The sequence below is a fragment of the Tenrec ecaudatus genome, chromosome 2 (genome assembly GCF_050624435.1).
Source record: "Tenrec ecaudatus isolate mTenEca1 chromosome 2, mTenEca1.hap1, whole genome shotgun sequence".
Taxonomy (NCBI): domain Eukaryota; kingdom Metazoa; phylum Chordata; class Mammalia; order Afrosoricida; family Tenrecidae; genus Tenrec; species Tenrec ecaudatus.
Genome location: NC_134531.1, coordinates 141,329,242 through 141,344,725, shown reverse-complemented (window position 1 = coordinate 141,344,725; position 15,484 = coordinate 141,329,242).

Here is a 15,484-nt window from a genome sequence, read left to right as displayed (position 1 = left end):
TCCAGCCCTCCCGTGGCGAAGCCTCCAGGAGGGCTGAAGCCAGCTTGGGAATTCCTCTGAGAGCTGTCTAGAAGGGAGGACTGCAGGCCAGGGGGCACCACTGTGCCCCTGGAAGGCTCGGCTGGCTTGCAGTGGGCCGAAGCCACCGATCACAATCACTGCCAGTAACACACACTGCTACTCCCGCCTCTGAAGATACCACAAGAGACAGTTGCCAATGAATGTCAGCCACTGGCTCATGGCAACTCCACGTGTGTTGCAGTGGAACTGTGTTGTATGGGGTCTCCAGTGGCTGATTATTTGACCCCAAACCCTGTTTGTTCAGTTGGGCTGATCCACTTCTCACCACTACTCGCAGCTCCCCGACCTCCCCCCACATATATCCTCCTCTTCCTCTCTCGACACACGCTCCAGACCAGCGAACACCGCTCCTCCTCAAGTCTGTCTGTGTCCAGGGCTTCCCATCTACCTTGCATAGCGCCTGTGAGCTGACAAGGTTCCCATCTCACCACGAGGGTCAATTAGGCTAGGCCATGTTGTTGTTTTCAGGCGCTGTGTAGCTGGTTGTGACACAGGGAAAGAACTGCCCCGGGCGGTGTTGTTGTTAGATACTGTGGAGCCAGTTCCTGCTCCCAGAGCAAACCACTGCCCAGCCTTGCACCAGCCTCACCACTGTTTCTACGTTTGAGCCCATTGGTAGACCCACTGTGCCAATCCGTCTTGTTGAGGTCTCGCTCTTTTTCTCTGACCCTCCACTTTAGCAAGCATGGTGCCCTTCTCGGGAGACCAGTCCTTCCAAGGGCATGACATGAAGAACCAGTCCTGATTCTGTCAATGAGGAAGAATGAGTACTCGGCTAAAATAACAGGAAAGCGGTTTGTTGACAGTTCAAACCAAGGACACATCGGGTCTCACCACATGAACTCAAACAGCACAAAATACTGAAGCAGTAGAGGTGTATTTCTGAAGGAAAATCAAGAATGAAAGGGTCAACATCCTAAATAAGAAGTTACAAGACTAAGGAAGCTGGAGGTGTGACCAATACATGACTAAGGTAGGTTTTTCGGGAGCTCTGGTGGCACAGTGGCCATAAGTTTGGCTCCTAACCTTAAGGTCTGAGGTTTAAGCCTACCAACCGCTCAGCAGGAGACAGATGCAGCTCTCTGCTCGGGTAAAGATGTATATTCTCAGAAACCCACAGGCCAAGTTCTGCCTGGCCCTAGTGGGTGGCTATGAGTTAGAATAGACTGGACGGCAGTGATTTGGGGATGTCAGGATTTATTAGGTGCAGTGTGCTTGGTTTGAAGCAGGTTTTTACAGGGGGGGGGTGCTACAAAGTAGTTTTCTTAAAACACTTCCTGAGAGAAGTTCTTAAAGACATTTTTCCCTATCTTTAGTTTAACCACAGAGAAAAAGGCGTCCTTTGTTATGCTCCTAAGTCTAAGGATCTGAGTGCTGCAAGGAAAATAAGCAGAAGATATGCCGGAGTCAGGCAGCGAGGCTCAGACACAGGTTAAGCATCTCCAACTCTGGGACACTTCTAAGAGCATGCGGGGCCATCCTTCTGTCAAGATCGAGTTGGCGTTCCCCATGGTAAGTGCCATATTCTTGGCCAACACCATGACTCAAATGCATCCTTTCTTCTCCAGCCTTCCTGATTCATTGCTCGGCTTTTGTTTGAAAGTACAGATTGCCCACACGGCCTAGCATTTCATTTCACTTGGCTCCACAGTCAGCACCCCTGGAAGCAGCAGGCAAGAAATCAAACAACAGATTGCACGGGGCAAATCAGCTGCAAAAGACACCTGTGCCGTGTTCAAAGGCAAAGGTTTCACTCAGAGGACTGGCGTGTGCCTAACCCAGACCATGCTTAGCCCCGTCACCTCAGGCACATGAGAGCCAGACAATGGTTGAGGAGGACCAAAGAAGAATTGATGCCTTTGGATCTGGACGTCTGTGAGGAGTATTAATCATACCATGGACTGTCAGAAGAACAAACGGATCTGTTATGGAATGATCTGCCAGAATACTCCTCCGAAGTAAAGATGGCAAGATAGCTCCCCTGCTTTGGGCCTGTGGGAAGAGAGCAGTCCCTCGAGGACATGAGACTTGGTGAAGTAGAGGCTCCGAAAGCCAGAGGAAGACCCTCAGCAAGACGATGGATACAGTAGCTGCAACAACTTACCCATGATGGGCTCCAACTTAGTCATTTCCCTGCTCAGGACGATGGCGGGACAGGCCGTGTTTTGACCTGTTGTACGTAATTAATGTTGCTAGGAGTCAGCACTGACTCAAAGGCACTTAATAATAACAGATAAGGTGATAAGATCGAGATAGGGATAGAGATAAGTTATAGCGTGACAAGGCGATTCCACACTCCAGCTGAAAGGTCAACGGTTCAAACCCGATCAGATGCTCTGGCAGAGAACGATGAGGCCATCTGTTTCCACTAATATTAACAGCCTTGGAAACCCTATGAGACCGCTTTATGCCTTCCCATAGGGTTACTATGACTTAGCATCAACTTGACAGCAATAGCTTCCCCTTTGTCTTTCTTGCTGGTTCTGTTTCTCTCGTTTGAACACTGACTAATACACTCATCACACAAATGAGGTGACTGAGGATGCCCAAACGGAAATAAATAAGGAAAGAAAGAAAGCCCCAAGGGTTAGAGAGGTTAAATTCCATTGAGCTGAGCCAGGAGGGCCATCTCCATGTGAAGGACTGGAAGTTTCCTAGGAACAGCCTCCAGATTGCTCTTTTCCTCTGGTCTCCCACAGCCCTTCTCACTTCTCATTCTGCCCCACTTTCTCATCCACCTGCCCTTCGTGGAGTCTCTGTGCTCCCTGGGGTGGTCAGGCAAAGACAACTGTGGACTCTCTTCTCGCAGCCTCCTCCTGGGCAGTGGTTGTTTGTCCTCTCCATCATGCTGCCCCAGGGCCCTATGCCTAGAGCAAGCACTTCATGGCCTAGGGTCATGACTAACTCTCAGTGACAGCTCACCCAGCTCTAGGGCACAGACTGCGCTATGGCCTGTGAAAGGCAGAGGGCAGGAGTCCCCTCTTCCGCAAGCTCTACCTCCTGGAAGCAGCCCTTGCATCCAGCCATGCCCCAGCTCGAGGTCCAAGATGTGCTTTGAGGAGCTTGTGTTCTGATGGGAGACTCCTGGGTTCCCCTCCCACCCAGCCGGTTCCCTATCCTGTCCCAGAAGGATTCTACATGTTGTCCTTCAGTAGCACCCTGCTAGTTTCTTTCAAGGGTCCAGCCTTGGGTACCAGTCCAGACAACCCAGAATTGATGATGGTGAGTGGTATGCTCTGTAGGAAGGGACCAATCCTGGACCTGCCTTGCTACTGATTGTCACATCTCTCAGGTGATATGCAGTAGCAGGTGGCCAGGCTGCTCAATCCCGAGAGGACCAGAAGGCCTGCTGATGGGAGAAGGGCCTGGATGGGAGAGGAGCTCTCTCAAAGACCCCTGGGTGTACAGAAAACCAGGTACCTGAGGAAAGAGCCCAGAAGATGCTATAGGCCTGAATTCTCCCTAAGTCCTGCAGAAGGAGCAGGCAAAGTCATGGCCAACCTGAGCCTCCTGCTGCACATGGTAACCACTTTGTTACAGTCATTGCTGACCTGAACTGTGCCCTGCCATGCCCAGGATGCATGCTGGGACAGTCATGAGAAGAACCACGTTTCTAACATTACAGAGTCTCACTTCAGCGAGCTCACTACTGCAGCAAGTCTCCAGTGCCCCCAGACCACCCTTTGAGAGGACCACCTAGTGCAGGGATCCTCAAACTTTTTAACCAGGAGGCCAGTTCACTGTCCCTCAGACCCATTGGAGGGTCGCACTATAGTTAAAAAAAGACAACAACACTATGAACAAATTCCTATGCACACTGCACATATCTTATTTTGAAGTAAAGAAACAAATGGGGCAAAAACACTCAGCAGGCCAGATAAATGTCCTCAGCGGACCACGCGTGACCTGTAGACCATACTTTCAGGACCCCTGAGTGGGTGTCAGAAGATTGTGTCAGCACCAACTGAGGAGGTCTTGAGTTGGCAGGCAGTTCCCGAAGCAACCCCCAGGCTGGCCTCCTCAGCCTGTGGGAAACTGGGAACCGGGAGGAAAGTGTTGGTAGACTAATCTCTGTGCTCTATTTAAAAATCTGGGAGGCAAGACTCTAGTGGGGATTCTCCTGACTAAAAACCATGCCCCAAACAGGCTACTTAAAGATGTTTCTATGAAGCACGCGGCTGCTCTCTAGCACACACAGAGGCTATCTGCCAATGAGAGGCATCAGACCCTACTGTCTGTCCCACCCTAAGTATGGCCCATTGTTCCGCTGAAGAAGAGCTCAGGGACACCTAAGGTTAAGACACCGTCCTAACTGGAGTCTGCCCATCGTGTTACGTATGGACCTTCCTGTCACGTGGATGCCCTTAGTCCCTCTCCTTCCTGTTTCATGTATACTTCCAGCACATCCCTTCCTATTATGTACCGGGGGTATCTGAAAAACCCGGAACTTTTTGGTCAATGCTATGTATTTGCACATTTTTACAGAACAACCTTATGACCTTCAAAGTACTCTCCATTACACTTACTGCCTTTGTCAAGCCTGCGATTCCATTCTTGGAAACATGTTTCAAACTCATCTGTTTGGGTGGCTGACAGCACCTCCCTCGTTTTTTTTTCCTTCACCTTTCCTTCGATGTCGTCAGATTGCTGCCCTGTCATGTCCCTCTTCATTCGTGGAAGCAAAAAGTAGTCAAATGGAGCAAGGTCAGGTGAGTCAGGTGCAAGAGAAGCATGTTGTTTTTCACCCAAAACTGGTGTGAGCAGGTACATTGTCGTGGTGGCAAAGCCAGTCCCCTGTCTGCCACTAACCAGGCCTTTTTGTTGCAGTGTCCTGCAATCTTTGCAGAACCTCTAAAGAGAAAGCTTGAGTAGCAGTCTGACCAGGTGCAAGGAACTCAAACGCACTATCCCACTCACAGCACATCCGGGTTTGGAGGGGGCATTCCCTCCCATGTGCATAACAGCCTGGCTTGCATACCACGTGGTTAGAGAAGCCTGCGAGAGCACACGTTCCCCTACACTCTTTGGTTCCAGACACCGTGGAAGAGGTAGGTGAACACTTGCATGCCTTGTCGGATGCTTCTTTAGTTTACCCTTCAATTATAAGGCTGCCCCTTAGGACCCATTTGGCTGTGGAGCCTGGTCCCCCACAGGAGCCCAGCAAGCGGCTTTTGAATTGCTAATGAGCTGGAGCAGAGGGATGGGAGGGGCCCATTTCCAGAAGGAATGACCGCACTCAATCCCTAAAGGTATGTCAGTATTCCCCACAGGAGACGCATCTCCCAAGGCCGCAGCAGGGGTGTGTGAGCCAGGAGTTGTGTGGCTTGAGTGTGGAGTACTGCGCTTCTATGCTACTTTAAGAGAGAGCGGAGCAGCTAGCTAAGCACAATGGCTTGTTTCCTGGTGCTGCAGGATACAAACACCACCGGAGGGTGGCTTTCATGAATGGAAACTTTTATTCTCACCATTTGGGAGGTGATGTGTCTGCACTCAGGGACTGGTCTCGGGCAGGTGCTCTCCTGCCTATGCTGGGGGAAATCCTTGTCTCCATTTCTCTAGCATCTTCTTCAGCATTTCTTGGTTCCTTGGTAATCTCCATGTGGCTCTTACCTCCTCCTTTGTGTTTGCTTGTTTTTGCGCCTAATTGAAAAGGAGCCTGGTAGCACAGTGGGTTATATGTGGGACTGCTAATGGAAAGGTCGGTAGTTCGAAATCACCAGCCACTCCTTGGGAGAAAGAAGAGGCTTTCTTCTCCCGTAAAGATGTACAGCCTCAGAAACTCACAGGGGCAGCTCTACTCTGTCCCATAGCGTCGCTATACGTCAGGCTCGACCCGATGGCAGTGAGTTTAGTTTGGTTTGATGCCTAATCTGTTGTCTGGATCTCAAAGGTGAGTAGGTGTCAGACAGACCCCACATGATCTAAACAAATTAACAAGGAAAATCTTGTTCCCAAATGGGACCATATCCATAGCCAGAGGTCCTAGGACTCCAGAATGGATGTTGGGGGGACGCAACTCTTGAAGAACCCTCTGGAACTCCTCAGAGTGGCCTTCCTTCTGGCTCCTTCAGCTTGTGGAAGGACACCTCTGCACAGCTTATAGAAACTCACAATGAATCCTCTTGCTCCCACAAGTCCTACTCCACCACTCGTGTCACCAGCCACCAAACTCTGGAGGTCCTATCTCCCCAGTGACCCTAAGACCCAGCCCTCTGATGTCTGATGTGGCTCAGCCCAGGTCCCTGGCACAGTCAGCCCATGGATCACGGTGAAGAGAGGGCCCAGGCTCTCCCTGCCCCCGTCATCTGTCCATCATTGATCGCCTACCTCCTGTCTTCTCCATCAGGCTCCTGAGGGCCAAGGCTAGCTCTGGGGGTGTCTGGGGACTAGGGATACCTGTCTCTTTGGCTTTAAAAAAGTTCTCAGCTGACAAAACAAAGTGAGCGGATCTTGAGGACAATGGGAGGCTCAAGGGGTCAGATTATGGTGACCTGGGCAGGGGAATACGCAACGGAGGAGTTTCTGAATGAGAAGGAAGATGAGGGAAGGGAAGGGGTCATTTTAGCTGTTGGAATCAGGTTTGGCAGCACCTCCTGGGCACCTACTATGCACTGGGTGGCTTGGGATGCAGACAAGTTTGCAGCACTGACATTGAGACCAAGTGGCCAAGTCCTTCAATGTGTAGTGACCTTCAGACAGCAGTCAAGAGAGGCGAAACCATGGATTGCATTGGGAGATCTGCTGCACAAGACCTTGAACGTGTTGAAAGACGAGGAGGTTACTTTGAGGACTCAGGTATGCCTGACCCCAGCCATGGTAGTTCCTATTGTCTCCCATGCATGTGAACACTGGATGTTGAATAAGAAGGATGGAAGAAGAATCAGTGTATTTGAACAGTGGGGGTGACAAAGAATATTGAAAGTACCAGGGGCCGCCAAAAGAACAAACCGATCTCTCTTGGAAAATGTACAGCCAGAAAGCTCCTTAGAGGCAAGGATGGCGAGACTTCTTCTCACGTACTTCGGGCATGTTGTCGGGAGAGACCAGCCCCTAGAGAAGGACATCGCGCTTGGGAAAGCAAAGGGACAGTGCAAAAGAGGAAGGCCCTCGAGGCGATGGAGTGACACAGGAGCCTCGCGGTTGGGTTCAAAGATAAGAACAGTTGTGAGGCTGGCTCAGGAGTGGGCCGTGGGCGTGGGGGTTGCTATAAGTCCAACGCACTGGACAGCCTCCAGCAGCAGCCATGACTCTAGACATAGAGTCAGTTCCTGAGTTCAAGAGTGGAGGTGTGGGGACTGGGTTTGCGGCTTTCCCACCCTCACCTGTCCTGCCTCCGACTTTGTCTTCACCCCAGAGCCTCACCCAGGCAGCGTCTCCTGCATGTACACACTTCTCTCCTCATCCCCGCTGTGCACGAGCTGTTCCCTTGCCAACAACACCCTCTTGGCCCTTCTCCCCGACCAACCCCTACACCTTACTGCTTTGAGACTCCACTCAACTGTCACCTCCCCGTGATGGCCCTTGCTGGAAGCAATTGCCCCTGTGCCCACTGGGTGCTGGATCTCACTTACGTGTCTGGAGTATTCGGGGACTATCCACATCCTGCTACTTGACTTTGTAGTTGAAGATCTGTCTCCCGCACGGGACTCCAATGAGGGGAGGAGTAAGTGTGCACGCCCTCTGACTGCTGAGCTCCACCTCTTAGCTAAGAGGCTAAGGTGGACCAGAACTGCCCTGCTCGCTGCGGACCGGGCACTGCCTTATTCTCTTCTAGACCCGTAAAGCCTGGCACAGGCCTGGTGTGCCCACAGCACTGACTTCTCAGCTGAGTCTTAAATGAGGAGGTCATGGAGCAGATATTTGCTTAGTACCTGCAGGGAGGTGCCCCTCTGGGGGTCCAGAGGCAAAGCTTTTAGGAGTCCCTTTTGGACTTCTGGGTTTGGGAGGCTCACGTTCCCACCAGAGGGCGCTGCTGCACAGCACTTGGGGTGCTGTGGAGAAGATGTGGAACTGGACACAGCACACACTTGTAGAGTGACAGCGATGGTTGCTCTGGGGGGCTCAGAGAGGCACGTGGGGCCGTCAGAGTGAGATTCTGATGGGGCCCGGAGGCTTCCTGGGAGGGACAGTGTACAGTAATGAGTGGTAACTCCTTCCATCCCTGTACCTGCCTTTCTTTCTCTCCGGAGCTAAGCACCCCGTTTGATAATCTCCCGCCACCATCTCCCTGGATCCGGTGGGTGGTTCTCCTCTTTGCAGGGGCCAGAGTGATGCTCTGGGAGGGTAAGCAATTTTTCCAGAGCCACACAGTCAGTGAGTGGAGGATTAAGGGTTCAGATCCTGGGTTTCAGACCCTGCTGAGCCCCAACTTCAGCCTGGCCAGCCTTTCCCCCACACCCTCAGGCTCAGCACCCGCGTCCTGGCATCTCTGTCTCCATTTCTCCGGCGCCCGTGAGATGGGATGCCCGCAGCATTCGTGAGGATCCCTAGTGGCACAATGGTTAAGCACATGGTTGGGAACCAACAGGTTGACGGTTTTAGAGAAAGATCTGGTGATGGATCTGCTCCCATAGAGGCCGTCGCTGCCAAAGAGTCCATGCCGACCCCTCGCGACCACCCTTTGGGGCAGTGAGGAATTGCCCCCGAGAGTGTCTGAGACTGTCATGCTTTACGGGTCTAGAAAGCCCTTTCTTTCGCCCATGGAGTGGCTGATGGTTTTGAACTTGAGGTTAGCAGCCCAATGAGAATCCACTGTGCCTCGAGAGCTCTCGTATAAAGATTACAGCCGAGGAAATCCGATGGGGCCGTTCTGCTGTCAGACAGGGCAGCTTGGAATTAATTCAAGGGCACCAACATCAACAACGACTGCATCCTTCTTAGCACTCCTGGAGCAGACGGCGAAGTAGCCGGGGTCGGGGTTGCGGGACTCTTTCCCTGGAGTGTCCTGGGATGCCCTGCTTCCTTTCTTCCCCCAATGGGGTCCTGTGGACCAAGGCTAGCCGTGTGGACATCTGAGGATGGGGACTCCCTGGCCCACTGACCTTTCTGCTCAGTTGATGACCTCACAGAGGCTGGTCCTAGAGAGAGATGGAGCCCAATGGGTCAGGGGTCAAGGAAACAGATGGGTTTATAGGTGAGAAGAGGATGACAAAAGTCGAAGGCATCCTCAGACCATTTGAGTCACATCTAGAAGCACTTGCTGAGCACCGACCATGAGCTAAGCATCCTGGGATACAGAGAAGTTTGTGATGCTGTCAGCATGAAATGAATTCACGCCATCCTCCACCACACAGTGGGTCTTCTGGTCATGCAGGGCTCAGGGCAGCTTAGTGAGCCTGGGCCCATCCTTGACAGTAAAACGACCAGAGGACGGGGCTAGTGTAGACAGGGAGGGAGTCTCAAGGCAGGACTCAGGGGCAACAGTGGTGCCTCACTGGGCTGTGACCTGTGGAGGGAGGAAAGGTCGCAGCAGAGTGGATGTCAGGTGGGTGGGAGAGCTGAGGCAAGTGGTGAGAAGGGTCGCCCACCAGCTGCTATGGCAGAGCGGGCTGGGCTGCAGCCTGCCTTACTTTGGGAGAAGTACAAGGGTGTGGCTGTCGAGAAGCGAAATGTGTTGGCTCTCAGTGCTAAACGCTGAAAGTTCAAATCCAGCTCTCAGACATGGTGGCTCCTCCCTTATCAGAAGCCCCAGGTGTTCTTTGATGAGATGCACTCACACAGCTCTGTCTCCTACAGGTGTGTGTGTGTGTGTGTGTGTGTGTGTGTGTGTGTGTGGTGTTGGGGGGGGGCGGGTCCAGCCTGCTTATACTTCATCAGTGACTAAGTTTAGGATCAGCCGTGCACTAGCGTGACCTCACTCGTGTAACAAGAGAACACTCTGTTTTCCAAGGATCACGTACACAGCAACAACATCAGGACCTCGACATCTGGGGAAGCACGACTCCACCTGCAACGAAGGGTGAGGGTCTTGAGTAGCTGGCAAAGGGCTGGACCGTGACCCTGTGGGCGTGGACTCACAGGGCAGGGGTCACCTCAGCCCCGACTGCTCTCCATGAATGGACAGGGACTGACACATGGGCAAACCTCCACGGTCCACTTTGAGGCGGATCAAGGATCCTAGCAGACCAGCTCATAGTCCTTGCTGAGATCTGGTGGGCTCTCTGCGGGCCAGCGAAGGCCTGTGGTGGTTGGTCCAGCGCCTCAGAAGGGTGTCCTCAGCCCCTCCGCTCACTGTCTGAGATGGGGCCGGCATGCCCCTCCTAGCCCTCACACCCAGTGCCTTCTGAATCTCTCTGGATGAGGCCAGAGGAAGTGGCTGGGACCTGGGGTCATGTGTCCAGTGGTGAGGGGATTCAGGCACTGAACGAGTAAGCAATCCCAAACCAAACTCACTGCCATTGAGGCACCAAGAAGGTAGGGTATCGGTGCTGTGTGGGGGTGAGGTTTGTAGGGGCATGGAGTGGAGCGAAATGGAGAAGTAGGGCCAAGGGAGGCCGAGCAGGCACCAGCTGACCTCTTTCATGCCTTGGACACACAGGAAGGAGGGTGTCATGGGGAAGCCTGGGCACACTCGGGCCACAGGTCAGACAGACCTGGCCATGGCCCCCAGCTAGGTGAGCTGGGGCCAGCTGTTGTCACCTTTCTGAGGCCATTCCTTCTGCTTCAAGTGGAGGAGACACCTGTGTGAACCCCTACCAATGAATGGGGGTGGTTTTTCTAAGGTGACTTGCATGTAGCAAGGGTCCAGTACACAGAAGCTGCTAAAGCGGCCAATCACTGCACCAACTCCAACCTTCGTAAGAACCTAATTTATTTACATTAGCCCTTGGGACCTCTTGTTTGCTCAGGCAGACCCTGCCACTCTTGAACTTGAGCCAGCATCCAGAAGTGCTGGGCAGAAGGTTTCGGGGCCATGTGGACACCCCCCTTCGGGGACTATCCCAGGGGCTGCTGTCCCCTTCACCACGGGCAGGTTTCCAGCTAGGACCCTGAGGTCAGCAGGCAGAGGCCAGAACACAAGGAGACATATCCGGTCCAGGGGTAGGGAGTGGGGAATCGATGGGCAGGACTGAAGTGGGGCACAGGCTGAGCTTCTCCCTTCTTTTCCTTAGGGAGCCAGGCAAACCCCATTTCTGCTGAGTGGCACATTCTGTGGGCTGAGGGGCAGGTGGGGCTGTCAGGGCGGGGAGGTGGGAAGGCTCACACACTGGCATTGGGCATGGTGACTGAGAGGAACTAAGGCCCATGGGCTCAGGGCTCAGAGCTCAGGCTGACTCAGGCCCCGCAGTAAGCTGCCTGACGCCTCAAAGAGTAGCAGGGTCTGGGGCTGCTTCACCAGCGATTCTCAGGAAGCCCGGGAAAGGAGCGGTGGACAGCCCTGTGGGCAGCCGCTGGCTCTTTCCTGGCTGTGTGTGGCCTCATGGTGGTGGTGGCGGGGGGGTTGTGGATGGGATGATGTCCTTACAGGGTGGTGGCACCTGACCTGGACTGTTCCCCTGGGAGCCCTAGTGCCCCGGGCAGAGGGGCCAGGGGGCCGGGGCTGGTGCACAGATGTTCCTCAGGGGTCCTGTAGTAAGGCACGAATCCCGAGCCCCCTGGGGCATGGCCCCTGAAGGTGGCCTCGCTGGAGAGAGGAGCATCCAGGCAGCTGTCCAGGAAGCTCCCTGCAGAGACTCGCAGGCTGGGGCAGCAGGTCAGCGAATTCAAGGCTGAGGCTGTGTTCTGTGTGTCAACTGCGGCTGCCTGGTTAGAAGGAGACAAGATGTCAGTCAGGTGCAAGCCTGCCTCCCCATGTACAGCCTAGGAGCCCACACCTCCACAGTGGTGGTCAGGGAAGAAAGCAGGGTCAGGCCTGGCCCTGTTCACCAGGTGGGGCAGTCTGCAGAGATGCCAGGAAGGCTGCCTAGCTGCAGGGGCATGGCTGGGACCAGAGGTGTCTGATCCCATGCTAACCCAGCCTCCTTGTAGCCACAGGAAATGGCACGCGGCTACAAGAGGCTGCCAGGGGGTTTGATGATGATAGAGATCCCTTGCATCTGAACCCCAAAGCCTGTTCTCTGCAGCATCATTCCCCTCATCCCTACAGGAGGAATAACAGAGAGCCCCTCCCCACAGGCGGACTGCTACTAGAATTAAATGAAGGGGACCCCTTACGCACTCTGCTGGGTGTCTAGCAAGTCACGTGGACAGCCAGTGTGGGCTCCTCCCATTGTACCAGCTAAGCCCTTTCAGTGAACGCGGGCTTGAACTTCACAATGGTTCCACTGGCAACTACGTTCTCATTCTCTCTTCCAAGGAAACAGGTTCAGGGTAGTCAGGTGCCTCAGGCCCTCTCCAGGTAGTGGCCAGGCTGGCACTGGGTCCGGTCAGCTTGGCTCCAACCCCTGGGCTCTCATCCTCTGACACTCTGCCCCCAGTACCCCCGGCAGATCTTACAGGACTGGCCAGTGGGCTGTTGATGCCTGGGACCTTGGGACAGAGTCTGCGGGGTGCTGCCCCCATCCCTCTGGGGGCTCCTCAACGTACAGGACCGTCGCTGCTGCCTGTCCTGCTGCTGGAGGTGGTGTCTGGAGAGTCCTCGTGGCCGTGGCCAGGAAGGGCCAGACTGGGGAAAACCTCCTCTTCGGAGCGGTAGCAAGGGAAGAACCCACTGAAGGTTGTCGAGGCTCCCAGAAAGGGTGCCTCCCTGACACCCTGGCCTCTTCCTTGGTCTTGGTCCTTCCAAGCCTCTGGCCATGGGGTCTGCTCTTCCTCCATCAGCATTGGTCCAGTGGTGCGGAAGAAAGGAAGGAACTCTGAGGCCAGCAGGACCCCATGGGAGGGGTCATGGACACTGAGGGCCTCCCTGGAACTGGTGGCCTCTGCTTGCTGTGGAAGGGGCCCTGGGCTCTCCTCCAGGGAGCTCTGAGAGGGTGATGCTGGGTCCTCGGGCCTGAAGCTCTCCTGGGATGCCTGGGAAGAGAGGGGGGGTTCCATCTGTCACCTCACCCCAACCTTCCCTAGCAACCTTGGCTCCCTCCCTAAGTCCTGGCTACCAGGGAGGTCAGAGGGGTCTTTCTGAGACCCAGACCTCCTTAGAAAAAACCAGCAATGGGGCCCTGCTGTGTGGTTTGGGTTTTCTAGAGCAACAGTTCTCAACCTATGGGTCGCGACCCCTTTGAGGGTTGAACTACCGATTCATAACAGTAGCAAAATGACAGTCATGAAGTAGCAATGAAAATAATGAGGACCTGTATTAAAGGGTTGCGGCCTTAGGAAGTTGAGAACCACTGCTCTAGAGCCTCAATTCGCTGGCCAATATCAACCACCATCTGCATGCTCACTCCATTCCATGCGGGCAGGGTCTCACACCATTCCTTGTTGGCCAAGTGTGAACCTGCTCGCCAGCCTTGATCCATGCTCTCTGATGCTTCTTTCCCAGCACACCCACCTGTCTCCCTGGGGCTGACCCTGGCTGACTCAGGATGACCACTCACTTCTTCCCCGGGGCAGCCTGGCATGCCTGGTTCTGAAATTATATGTGCTCTGCCAATCACTGGTTCGGCAGGCTGACTCTCAGCGCACTGTGGCTTCCTCTCTCCCTCTCTCCTTCTAGTCCAGCCACCTGAACCTTCTCTCCTTCTCGCGGGTCAAGTGTCTTCCTGCTGAAGCCCAGACTAGGCTCTCCTGGGAACAGAAGACGAGCCGCTTCACACCTCGTGCAGACCTCCCCTGCAGACATCTCATGGGTGTTATCTGGTCCTTTCTCCTGTAATCCTTACAAGGCCTTACAGTCCAGCAGTTCTCAACCTGTGGGTCACGACCCCTTCGGGGGTCGAACGACCCTTTCACAGGGGTCACCTAAGACCATCGGAAAACATATTTCCGATGGTCTTAGGAACCGAGACACCGCTCCTCTCTCCGTCTCCAGGCGGGTCCACCCACATGTAAGCACGCTGATCTGGTGAGAAAAGCTATCTCGACCATCGCACTTATGGCTTTTTACCCATATTGTCACAAAATGTAACAGGGTAGCTTACTCTTGTTAGATTAAGACTGTTACCCATGCTACACCATGCTTAAAGACAAAATTTCCTTTACTTTATTTGTCATTAGAAATAAATATTTCACAATATATAATTACATATTGTTTTTGTGATTCATCACTACGCTTTCATTATGTTCCATTTGTAACAATGAAAATACATCCTGCATATCAGATATTTACATGGCAATGCATCACAGCAGCAAAATGACAGTGATGAAGTAGCAACGAAAATAATTTTGTGGTTGACAGTCTCCACATGAGGAACTGTATGACAGGGCGTTGGCATGAGGAAGGTTGAGAACCACTGCCTTATAAAACACAGCTCAGTCTCTTACTGCGCTGAGGACACGGAAGAGTGGCCAGGTGCAACTGCCCCCTCAGAGGTCTGTGCTTTGTACAAGTGGGTTGGGCGGCTGGCTGTGTGGTGGACAGGGATGACCCTGTACCAGCTGGTGAGGCAGTTTTCAGGGAGATGCTCAGTCCCTTGACCATGTCCGCTGGGTGAGCGGTGCCCTGATCTAAGGCCTTACCCTTTCAGCCATCTAGCAGAGGCTGCTCCTTGTGGGAGGTCAGTGAGTGGCTCGGCCGCACTGCAGGCGGTCCCGCCCAGGTCTGGCTTCTCCTTGACCACCAAGTCCTAGGCTGAAGGAAGTCAAGAGCTCTCTTCCCATGGCTCCTCAGTTCCCTACCCCACCCCCAGCAAAATGGCACCTGCAGGATGATTCTCACGTCCTTCGGCTAATACCACCTTTACCACCTTTGGTCTCCCCCTCAGTCTGCAGTAGTACCAAGTGGTGACAAGATGAAGCTTAATCTTTAATTTGGGGACTAAGAAAAGCTTTCTTCCTTGTCCCTCCTGCACCCACAAAATCTCCCTCTGTCTGTTGGGAGAAGATTCCACCCTGATGTCATAGGCAAGAAAGTTAGATGGCTCTGTTACCATGGAAACCCTGGCCCAAGCACCCAACATCTAGGATCATCACCTGCCTCTCAGTTCACCTTCCTCTAGATCTTGCCAAGACATGCTCATGGAAACGGAAAGCCCCTGTGTCTTCTGGGATCAGAACAGCTCTCTGGTTGCAGGCCAGTGAGCTCCTCCAGGGACATCTTGACAGTGACCCTGTGCCTCCCCGTGCCTCCAGGGAAGGTGAAGAGAGGCTGAAAGCACTTGTTTTGAGAAATCATGTCTGGTATTTGGGCTTGGCCAGACCTATTCTTACCTCAAAGCCCCCACTTGGTCCCCTCCGAATTGTGGTCCAGGTATGGGTCTCTGCTCTGCTCCTGCAGCTCAGCTGCCTCTACTCTGTGGTCCTTCACCAAGTCACTCAGGAGCCGGAAGCCTGAAGAAGCAAGACAGTCATGGACGCGCAGGTTGTC